A 7,802-nucleotide genomic window follows, 5' to 3' on the forward strand; every position below is an offset into this window, starting at 1 on the left:
CTGTAGCTCTGATTCAGCAGCTGCTGACACCTGCTGAAACACGCCCCGGAGACAGTGGACACTGGGCCAAGAGGCCAAATCTACAGTCTAAAAATACATCTGTGCTGCTGCTCTCACGAACCATAACCTTGGGTTTAGTGAAGAACTGTTAATACCATTAGAAGAAAAAAAAAATCCCATGTGAGATCTTTTTTTTTTTCTGCTCCGGTTTTATATAAACAATAGAGAGAGAGAAAAATCTAACAATGCTATAAAAATCTTTAACTTTCTGAAGACACTTTTCACTCTCCAACACCTGGTGTTCTTCTCGTGACAGACGCTTTCACTTCTGTCGATAATGTTCACTGAGGGGGGGAAAAAAAAAGATGCCGTATTTGTGTTCGATCGGGACTACGGACAACGTCTGCGGTAGTCAAATGTGGCAATTATTCAAGACCAAGAACACTGGACACGTTTCCAGATCTTTCCTCTCCTTTATTCTATTCACCACATTGACACCGGCACAAAGGTCTGCAGACAGACCTTCTGATAAACTTCCTTCCCTTTCAACCTTCGTCTTCCGCCCGAACACTCCATTATGTGTAACTTTATACAGCGCCCGGTCGACCATTGCCTGGCATTCAGCCACAGTCTGGAGCCAGTCTTTGTGTTTGTCTTTTCTTTAATCCCACTTCTATACAACGACAACACAACGGCATGACCAACATTGTGTAACTGATCTGCCAAAGGCCTGATGCCAGAGACCTGCTTCTGGAAATCAGACTCTTCTCAGTTACTCTAACAGGATTAGGACTCGAACGAGGACAATCTTCGTCATGTCATTTTGCCGGAGAAACGTGTCGTTTGAAGTTTACTTGTAGTAAAAAAAGATAATAATATAATGTTGAAAAGAGGAAATCATTTTTAATTGCATGATTGTCTCTGGAACCGTACTTTCATATCCTGGGAAATCATGTACAAGCACTCAGTGGGATGAGTTCCACTTTCGTTTGATAAAAGTTAGTTATTGGGTATAAAAATTGTGAATTAACACGGGCTCCCTGGTACTGAACTGTTCTTATCTTTCCAAAGCTCATTCTGAAGCATGTGACAGAAGTCAAGTGCTGTATGGTTTCACTATCACTATACAGCTAGTCCTCACTTAAGGCAGAGTTACGGTCCAAAGACGTTGTCGTTAAACGATTCCGTCGTTAAACAAAACCCCCGGTCGACTGTCAAATTTGCCATTTCTTTTACTTTGTTTTTGTCCTTAAAATTAAGATTGTCATATGTGAGAAGCTATAAATGTTAGCGATCGCTTGGACTTTCTTACCTCCCTCAAATCCCTATTGATTTTCATTTTTATGTTCATTTTTTTGACAACTCTGCTGCTCATCGTGACAGTGATTCCTTGTCGCTAAACACGCACTTTTACGTTTCAGAAAGCCTGTCGTAACTCGGAGCCGACGCAAAACAAATACGTTGTTAAGTGCGGACCAGCTGTACCATCCAACCATCCAACCATCCATCCATTCATCCATCGCCATCCGCTCGATGATGTCTCCTCTCGATGGAGAGGAGCAGCTCCTCCCGGGTGACAGAGCTCCTCACCCTATTCCTAAGGGAACGCCCTGCCACCCTGTGGTGAAAACTCATTTCAGCCGCTTGTATCTGGGATCTTGTTCTTTTTGGTCATAACCCAAAGTTCATGATCATAGATGAGGGTTCTGCCAAAATGTTTAGATCCATCTTTTTGGTCATAACCCAAAGTTCATGACCATAGATGAGGATTCTGCCAAAATGTTTAGATGTTTAGATTCAGTTGTAGGGCCTTTTCATATTGCTGCTAATGCCATAATTGCCATCATTTCAGTGGATGTTTTGTAGTAGTTTTTTAGTGTATGGATTGTTCCAGATTGTTGTTGGATGTTGCATGACTTGATAAAACAGTTGCATGTCCTGTCAACACCCATATCCTTGCCAATGAACAATTTCACTCTGGTTTTTTTGCTCAGTAAATGACACCAAAACTTAATGGTGCAAGGTTGGTGCAATGGATGGTGCAAGGTTTTATTGAAATTACCAGTCAGATGTGCTGTTGCAGAAAAACAAGGAGGGACATGATGTGATTTAACTGGAGAAGACTACGCTCGTCTACAAAGAGAACATCACAGAAATCAAACATCAAACCCGACCCGGCCTCACAGCACTGTGCAGCAGTGAGGCGGTGTTTATTTACAGTGATTTCACGTCAGCATTCTTCTGCAACGCAGGAGGAGGAGTAAAAAGAGAGTAGGAGAGGGAAGAAAGACTGCGAAGAGCAACAGGAAGAGGCGCGAGCAATAGTAAAAGGAAGGAATTTTTTTATCGTGACGAGTAGGAAGAGTGGACAGCAGCAGCAACAGACCCAAAAGTGTCTTTGAATGATGATGTGTGATGAAATATAGGAGGATGAAAAGTCCAAAATAAAGCATTTCCTGCAGGACTGGCTGAAAGAGAATTTTGTAAATGCTCAGTTTCTTTAGGTCTGACCCCTTTAATTTTTGTAAAAAACAATTATTGAAAACAATTTGATTTTATTATTAAGTATATGACATGACACATTTTCTCTCGACATTTTTTGTTAAACATTTACCAGTAAGGCTTGGTAAAGTAAAGTGATGTAGATAGATAGATAGATGGATGGATTTACATTCAGCAGATGTTTTTTATCCAAAGTGACAGAGTAGGATTGACATTATCAAGCATATGGTTCCACTGGGAATCAAACCCCAGGAATCTCTGCTCTCTGCTTCCAAGGCCAGCGTGCTAACCGCTACATTATGGAACCACTGATGGATGGATGGATGGATGGTTGGATGGATGGATGGATGGATGGATGGATGGATGGATGGATGGATGGATGGATGGATGGATGGATGGATGGATGGATGGATGGATGGATGGATGGATGGATGGATGGATCAGCTGTCGTGCAATGTCTTCAAATAAAATGATTTGTGTCATGGCCATTTAAAGAAAATGCTCTGCCTCGTCCTGCTTCGGCTCAAGGGTATGCTAGCATGCTAGCTATAAGCGTACACACATACGTAAGTGCTTTTTCACAACATTACACAGCACGGTGATGTAGAAAAGCAGCTGGGGTTTTTTTTTTTTTTTTTAGGTCAACAACTTTTCTTCCATATGTATCTCGTACACCGCGTTAATAGATAGAAAGTATAGAAGTAGGATAATAGCATTTATCCAATCTGTTCTCCTACAACACAGCTCTACTCGTTAAGCTATGTGTAGTAGTATTTTTGGCTTCTCCGGGTGTATTTGTAACTCTGATTACCCAGCAGCATCTGCTGCGCCTGCTGCTGTTTTCTCACCTCTGTTTCCTCCATCCACCCATTATTTAATGCTTATTCCTTTGCAAGAGGGAGGGGGCCGGGGGGGCCATTGAAGCCTATCCTAGGTGTCGACAGGTGAGGGCAGGGCAGACCTTTGACGGTTCGAGCCGTCAGACCATTACAGGACCACATATATCCATCCATCCATTTTCATCCTCTTGTCTGTTACCGGGTTGCGGGGGGCAGCAGTCTCCACCCAACTCACACTGCACCGTACCACCCCCCATGTACCTTCCTGAGGGTGGTGAGTCCACTGGAAAGGAGCGCATATAGAGACAAGCAATCATTCCCGATTATTCACACCTATGGTCAGTTTACAGTGTCCGATCAACCTAATAATGGGCAAGTTTTTTTTGTTGTCTCTGATGATGATGTGTGTGTGAGTGTGTGTGTCATCACTTGTCATCACTATATTTCTGGTGCATTGGCATTATGGAATAAGAGCTGGCGCGGTTAAATATTTGATAAAGCTTCCCTCCTGTGTGGCTGCTCTCATATTTCGACGCCGCCGACAGAAAAACTGTTGTTCTGCACTGCAACTCTTTTCAGGCTTGTAAATCAAGGCGAGGCTTTGTCATTGGCATTTATTGACCCTGCAACATGTTCCCACTGTTTCATTAATTTTAAATGACGCTTTGTTCGCTTTACACTCGCGCGCGCGGAGAGCCATGCTTTACTTCTTGCTTTCACATTTCACCGTGACTCTGGGCCACTCTCATCCTAATAGTAGTAGTGGTAGTATTGTTGTGTATTTTTCACGCACAGAGTGAGAGGTCTGTCTGTCTGTCTCCCTGCCCCTCTGCTGTGGCAATCAGCTGTGATCACACTCACCTGTGTCTCTGTCATTAGTCTCACTGGTGTCACCTGGTGCCCTGGGTATATTATACCTCTCTCTCCCTCCCTCACTCACTCCTTGTTGGGCCAATGTGTTTGTGGTGTGTCCATGGTCATCCTGACTGTGTGATGTCTGGCTCTTCATTACTTTGTTCCCTGTTCCTGATACACAGTGAGTTTTGTGATTTTGGACTTTGCAAATAACCTGAAAAAAAAATCTCCCATGTGCTGCATTAATATCTTACGATTTGGGCCAAGACTTTGTGTAGTAAAGAATATAAACCGTGTACCTTGGGGGGGCAGTGGTGGATCGGTGGTTAAGGAAGCAGACTGGGGGTCCGGAAGGCTTTGGGTTCGAGTTCAGCCAGCTGTTAAGTTACCACTAAGGTGCTCTGAGCATGGCACCGTCCCCGCAAGCTAAGGCGCTGAAGTTGCTGCGTCACAATGACGAGTCGATCTCTTTCCTTCCTTCTTTCTTCTGTGTCTGGTGTCTGAGGAGCCACCCCCTCCAAGTTTAAAAACACATTTCCTTCCATATAAAAAATGCAGGCTAGATACTGTGTTCATGAGTCATAATTGAAACAGTCATGAGCCTTGTGTTAATTGATGAGATTTAAGCTGAAGGATAAGCCGTAGTTTGGATAAGAGCAGGATCATGGCTTAATTCCCAACAGTTGAAATCCCAGACTCTCTCGGCTTAATCTCGTTCACGCTAATGTTGTTAATCTTATTCATGGACCTAGAGAGCCAATAATGACAGCTTATTGGACAAAATTAGTGTTTCACCATGAACTGTGCCGAAATTAGCTTTCTCCACAGGGTGGCAGGGCGCTCTCTTAGAGCTAGGGTGAGGTGCTCTGTTTCACGGGGGAGGAGCTCGGAGTAGATCGATGTTCTTCTCCATCGAGAGGAGTCATCTGAGGTGGCTTGGGCATTTACATCGTATGCCCACCGGTGCCTGGGTTGTGTCCCCCACTGGGAGGAGACTCAGAGGAAGACCCAGGACACGCTGGAGTGACTAGATCCCCCCCCAGAAGTGTCTGGGGAGAGGGAAGTCTCGGTGTCCCTGCTCCGACTGTTACCCCCCCAACCCCAACCCCCCCAGGCCCTGGATAAGATGATGATGAGGATGAGGATGAGGATGATGATGATGATGATGGATGGATGGATGGATGGATGGATGGATGGCAGGGGTGTCGAACTCATTTTCACCGGGGGCCACATCAGCATACAGTTCCACTTGAACCCGTTGTAACTGGAAGACTGTATAGATTAGGGGTCCCCAACGCCCGGACCGCGGACCAGTACCGGTCCATTGGTCATTTGGTACCAGGCTGCAGTGGGACATAGTTAAAAAATGTGCTTAATTTTTACTAATTTACTTCATTTAAAGAAAGTCCAGTTGTCAAGCTGTAATATTAAAACTTTTAATATCTCAGGTTAAGCTCCTGCGGGCCACACAAAACGGCTTGGTGGGCCGCATTTGGCCCCCGGGCCTTGAGTTTGACACGTATGCTATAGGCCCTCTGGAAATCCTGGGTGGGTGTAACCCTGCTACAGCTTCCAGCCCCTCCCACTCCTCACACACAAGAAGCAGTAAAAGATCAATGAATGAATGAATGACAGACTTGGGTTAGCGTTGTTATCGGTTTAGTCACAGAGGCACCTTGCACTCGATCAATGAACCAGCTTATACGTGGACTCATCCGATCAGGTGACATTGCACATGATGCCAATTCTTATACTAGCAACAGCAGGCGCTCGACGTGTACTGTCCGAAACGTCTAACACAATTGCCTTCGCACTGGAAATGCCAGTGTTTTAATGATACGTGAAGTGGCCAAGGGAGAAATTACTTCGCATGAAGTTTGCCACTTCTCCACCCCGCTCTCGTTTTTGTTATCCAGATCCTCCTCCTCCTCCTCTTGTACCGCTTTCTCCTCCTTCTGTGGACTGAGGAGTTTCACCTCCGGTCTCCTCCTGAACTCTCGGGCTCCTTTGGTTTTAATACTCATAAAAACACTGTGAATATACCATGAGGTTTGTCCTGCCGCTGGATGGCTTTAATTGCGCAGATATAGAATGTTCCAGTGAAGATTTATGAGCTCTTAATGTGTTCATGCAGCCTGATTCATGAGGCTCGCAGTCAGGAGATGTATGATCCGACCTCCTCATCAGTCACAGCAGCAGAGACACCTTGATGCAGGATACAGATACAGGACTCGTTAACACGTGTTTAAGTTTTTTTTTTTACGCGCGTCACTGTTTGTTCATCTTCCGAGACATTATATTTAAAAATAATATAAAAAAACTAGAACTACAAAAAAAAAACAAAAAAAAACTCTTAGCCATTAGACTTTAATCAGAACCCTGTCGACGTGTTACTGATTTATATTTGTCAGCTCAGGATGTCAATTAGAAATGACATAATAACAAAATAAGAATAAAAATTAACCATTTCTGTTGTTGGACTTTTTTTTAATTGAAGTTTTAAGTTAAATATGTCTTTCACGGATATTCATAAATAAAATTCACAAATGTTGATTTATTATCTCAATCACGGATGTTCACGATTAATCACTGTCACGATTAATCGTAATCAAAAATAATCATGATTTAACATTTTTCATTATTGGATTTCAATATGTATTTTTTAAAATATAATTGCCTGCAACTGTAACCTGTAACTTTCTCTGATTCAGTTAGCATTTTTTTAAAACCGGTTCGGACTGAATATGTTACATGTTATATTTGTTGGCCAGCTTTAGCAATTTCAGAACATTACGTTTTTCAGTACATTTTATGCTTAAACACTGTATTTTGCACTTTGACAGCATATGCACACGGACACAGACGTGGACTGTAACATTGGTGTTACCGATTATCATCAAAGGATTCAAACAGCTGTGACAATGCGCTACGAAGCTCGTCATATTCTTGCACCGGAAACGTAACGTGTCAAATATAAATGCGCACATAAAGGTAGTCCTAGCGAATGTAACTAAACGTAGTTCCCGTATTTAACGTAAATGTCTGTAAATACCAGATTGACCTGTAGTAAAACTTGACATCCGTTCCACCTCAGTAGCTACTGGCCTAGCTCTAACCTTCCCTTCTTCTGATTAAAAATAATGAACGATCTCATCTGCACTGCTGACTCTGGTAACATCAGTCTTTTCCTCCTCATTGACCTTTCGGCATCCTTCGACACCACCTCCCACCCCATCTTTCTTCCCCAACCTGGCCTCGCTGAGTCCATCCTTCTGTTTTTCTGATCCTACCTCTCTGGCAGGGAGAAATTTCTCACCCATGCTGGCTGTTCCTCTTCCTCCACCGTTGTCAAACATGGTGTCCCCCAAGGCTGGATGCTTGGCGTTCTCCTCCTCAACATCTACATGCGCCCACTTGATATACTTATCCGCCGCCATAACCTCTTATGCAGATGACACCCAACTCTACATGAGCACAAAACCCTTTTTCTCACCCCCACCCTTCCCCCCCCCCCCCCCCCCCCCCACACCGGAACCCTGATCTCGGAGCTGCTTCCCTGAGTGTATGAAATAACGAGTGGAGACCAGCCAATGAAAACACAGAGCT

The 7,802-nt window shown here is 43.9% G+C and overlaps 1 protein-coding gene across 1 annotated transcript in view; it reads left to right on the forward strand.

Annotated features, from left to right (window-relative positions):
* Nucleotides 1-3,511: 3,511 nt before the first annotated feature.
* The window catches only part of kcnd3 (potassium voltage-gated channel, Shal-related subfamily, member 3), an 89,098-nt gene continuing 84,807 nt past the window's right edge, over nucleotides 3,512-7,802 (forward strand). The window contains exon 1 of the mRNA XM_025059114.1: nucleotides 3,512-4,377. The gene's annotated coding sequence lies outside the window, so the exon portion shown is untranslated. The remainder of the gene's footprint in view (nucleotides 4,378-7,802) is intronic.

Source organism: Cynoglossus semilaevis, chromosome 10 (genome assembly GCF_000523025.1).
Source record: "Cynoglossus semilaevis isolate Cse_v1.0 chromosome 10, Cse_v1.0, whole genome shotgun sequence".
Classification (NCBI taxonomy): Eukaryota; Metazoa; Chordata; class Actinopteri; order Pleuronectiformes; family Cynoglossidae; genus Cynoglossus; species Cynoglossus semilaevis.